This window comes from Aethalodelphis obliquidens, unplaced genomic scaffold (genome assembly GCF_003676395.1).
Source record: "Aethalodelphis obliquidens isolate GAN/ISIS:26980383/991018 unplaced genomic scaffold, ASM367639v1 scaffold7, whole genome shotgun sequence".
NCBI lineage: Eukaryota > Metazoa > Chordata > Mammalia > Artiodactyla > Delphinidae > Aethalodelphis > Aethalodelphis obliquidens.
In genome coordinates this window covers 62,070,693-62,075,021 of record NW_020837951.1, presented here as the reverse complement: position 1 = coordinate 62,075,021, position 4,329 = coordinate 62,070,693, and positions in this window count along the sequence as shown.

The following is a 4,329-nucleotide window of genomic DNA, read 5'->3' as shown; positions in this document are numbered from 1 at the left end:
CACACACACACACACACACACACACACACACACACACACACACACACCAATGGAATATTACTCAGCCATAAAAAAGAATGAAATAATGCCATTTGCAGCAGCATGGATGGACCTGGAGATCATTATCCTAAGTGAAGTAAGTCAGACAGAGAAAGACAAATATATATCACGTATATGTGAAATCTAATTAAAAATGATACAAATGAACTTATTTACAAAACAGAAACAGACTTACGGATATCAAAAACAACCTATGGTTACCAAAGGGGAATCATGGGAGGGAGGGATAAATCAGGAGCTTGGGACGAACATATACACACTGCTATATATACGATACATAACCAACAAGGACACACTGTATAGCACAAGGAACTCTACTCAATATTCTGTGAATAACGTATAAGAGGAAAAAAATCTAAAAAAGAATGAATATAAGGATATGTATAACTGAATCACTTTGCTGTACAAATGAACCTATTTACAAATCAGAAATAGACTCACAGACATAGGGGGGAAAAAAAACCCAAAAAACTCATGGTTGCCAAAGGGGAAAGGGGGAAGGGAAGGATAAATTATACCCACTACTGTATATGAAATAGATAAACAAGGTCCTACTGTATAACACAGGGAACTATATTCAATATCTTGTAATAAACTGTGATGGAAAAGAATATAAACAAGAATATACATACACGTATAACTGAATCACTGCTCTACACCAGAAACTGACACAACATTGTAAATCAACTATACTTCAGTTTTAAAAATTATGCTTTTCTACATCTATGCTACAACATCCTTTATTTACAAAGCTCCCTTGTTCCCTTCTTAGCTTCCATGATACTTTAATTGTGCCTATTTCAGGGAGCATAGTACCTGTAGAAGTGCTTTGTTACTCAGATCTACTTCTTCCCCCTCCTTCCACGCAGCTCTCACTTGCTCGGCTACTTGATGTCTTGGCCAAAGACAGCATCTTAGAGAACTTGACCTGTTAGAGAAGGTATATTATACAAAGCTAGAAAACCCACCAGCCAGTTATGTTCTGCAGAGGGTCTGGAGAAGATGCCATTAAAGAACTGAGCTCCTTGATGCTACTGGGGATGAAAGACCCTGAGACAGCAGAGTAGAGGTGAAGAGCAAAATGTGTGCATTTGCTGTCATAAGAGGCAAAGGTCGGAGTTTCAACCAGGATCCTGACCTGCAGACAGCTTAGAAGTGGTTAAAAGAAAAATGTCCTGGGGCTTCCCTGGTGGCACAGTGGTTGAGAATCCGCCTGCCAATGCAGAGGACACGGGTTCGAGCCCCGGTCTGGGAAGATCCCATATGCCGCGGTGCAACACAGCCCGTGAGCCACAACTACTGAGCCTGCACGTCTGGAGCCTGTGCTCCTCAACAAGAGAGGCCGCGATGAAGAGTGGCCCCTGCTCGCCGCAACTGGAGAAAGCCCTCGAACAGAAACAAAGACCCAACACAGCCAAAAATAAATAAATAAATAATTTAAAACTATTAAAAAAAAAATGTCCTCAAGGGCAAGATAGACAGGTGGCCAACAAGCAAGTCGCTTAATTTGTATGACTGGTATAAACTGAGGCAGAGGGCAGCTAAAAGCTCAGGCTCAGAATTGCTACCCTCTTACCCTTCTGCTGGGTATGTCAGCTGAAATCTTGTTTCCCAATGAAAGGAAGTGGGGTGGGGTTAGGCACTGGGGAGGAAAAGAAAAAGAAGGGAGAAGGGAAAATGAGCAGGAGGGGAGGAGGAAATGAGAGTTTAAACATCTTCACCACAAACATACCCCTCACACCCTCCAACCAGAAATACCAGTGGAAGGTCTCATTCACATTACTTTTTATTTGTTGTGTATTCACTATCAAATGATGAGTCTTCTCATCCAGATATTTTACACTTTGGAAGTAAAAGGGTGGCATAGAGGATTGAATGGATCTGATGCTCTTTTTAGGCTGAGGAGAGAGAGGCAATAGCTATGTACTTTTTCTCCCCCTTGTATCAGTCATTGCAAATAGAGGCAGATACACACTAATAAAAGAAGTTTATCCCCAAATGTCATTTTGGAGACTTAAGTTTCCATAGAATGCATGCTACTTCATTAAGTAGACTTAATGAAGCTGAAATACCGTGCAAGTAAAAAACAATATTGCTTTAATATTAATCATATGTGCTGGTCTTAAAATATGTGTACAAATTCTTTGATATTTCTTCTTTCAAAATGTGGCGCTTAATTTGGCTCCCCTTGCCTATAGAATGGACTTAGTGACTTATTTCTAATGAATAGGATATATCAGAAATGACTGTATGTCATTTTCTATAATAGGTCGTAAAAGGTATTATGTTTCCTCTTTGCTCTCTCTCTCGCATCCCTTACTCTCAGGAGTGTGATAAGGACCCTCAAACAGCCCAGTGAAGAGGTCCATATGGCAAAAAACTGAGGCCTTCTGCCAAAAGCATGTGAATGAATCATCTTTGTAGTGGATCTTCCAACCCTACTCAAGCCTGCAGGTAACTTCAACCCAAGGTGATGTGTTGCCGTGCAGCCTCATGAGAGAGACTGAGCCAGAAGCACTAAGGTAAGCCACCTCCAATTTTCTAATGCACAGAAAATGTAAGGTAAAAATGTTATTTTAAGTTGTAAGTTTGGGGTAATTTTTTATAGCAATAGATACCTGACACACTATAGTAAAGGATTTAGTGATAATTTTCTCATATTTTTATCATCAGGGCTGGTACTTAAGAAAGAGTAAATTTAATCAGAAATAACTGAAGAAGTAGAATACAAATGGAACTTCTGGCACCTTTAAGGAGTAATAATTAGCTGGAACATTTTTTCTTGGAAAATTATCTTTAATCATTTTGGGAAATGTGTATAATTTTCATTACTTGAGTTCCTTGCTATTACACAAAATGAGGGAAATTTGGGGATACTGACTGTTGTTTTCCTAATAATATCATGTCCCTTTCTCGAATGGTCGTTGGTAGAGAAACAGCTGGGTCATAACGCAAGTCCATGGCTATCCAGGGTTGTGTCATTTAAGTGCTCTTTTCCTGGAATTTTGGTATGCTGTTAGCGCTTGTCTCTTTGGAACAGGGAAATTATTAGCATCACTCATGAATGGTACTGGCCTTTTCATTGGATAGGAGAACTGGGTTTGCTAGTCTGATGTGGTTCTTCTCAGAGAATCTTAAAGCCTGGAGGAAGAGTACTTCCTTCCACTCTTCATGTCGTAACTAATTCCTGTGGATCCTTTCTGTTAAACACCCTAGGAAATCATGGCTTTCCCCGTTGCAATATAGGATTATAACTCCAGATACCTGAGACTGTGTAAAGCTCATGGTTTGCTTTTTCCTCTCTCCCTTCTTTTCTCCCTTTCAGAATAGTTGGATGCCTTACATGTGTCAGGTTCTATGCTTGGCGATTTGTATGTGAAGTTCAGACAGGCAGTTTTTGCTCATAAGAAACTTGCAGTTAAGATTGGAAATGGACATGTAAACAGACAGTTATCAGAGTGTAAAAAATGCTAATAGAAGAACCACTGAGCGCTGTGCCATCTAGCTCGCTCAGATTTAGGATGTCAACAAAGGATTCTGGGAAGAAGTGGTATTTGGATGGGTTTTGAAAGATAAACATGAATGAAGTAGAGAAGTGTGGGGAAGGTCAAGCAAAGAAAAGAGAAATTCATATATAAAGTCCTAGAAGCAGAAGAGCTTGGCCCATTCAGAGAAATACAAAGAGCCTAGGCTAGTTGGATGGCTGATGCAGACAGCTTGAGTGCATTATGATGAGAGATGAGATGGGAGAGGCAGGCTTTATGAAAGGCCCTTTATGTTACACTAAGAAGAACGGACTTTATTCTTTCGGTTATAGGGATCTATTTAAGAATATTTAATGAATAAGGAGGTGGTGTTAACATGATCAGATTTTCTTCTTTTCATAAGTTTGCTTTGTTGTCAATAAACAATGCATCAGAGGAAGCAGTACTGGAGAAAGATGGGCCTTTTGCCATAATAATATTAGTCACATTTTAATAAGGACTTTGAGAAAGAGATGCACTAGGAATGATTCCAAAGCTGTGGGCCTAAGCCACTGGGTGAGTGGTGGTGCTGTTTACAGAGATGCGGAACACTGAGAGGGGCAGGGCCTGTTTTTTGGAGGTCAGGAGTTTGGAGTCAAGTGTTTTCTTTTGACTCTATTATCTTTATGAGGCCTATTAACTAAATTATCATTATTCACCAAAGCTCTTTCTGTATTATGAAATTCTGTAAAATAGGCCATTCGTCAAAACATTCTACAGTGTACCACGGTTGCATGATAAATTA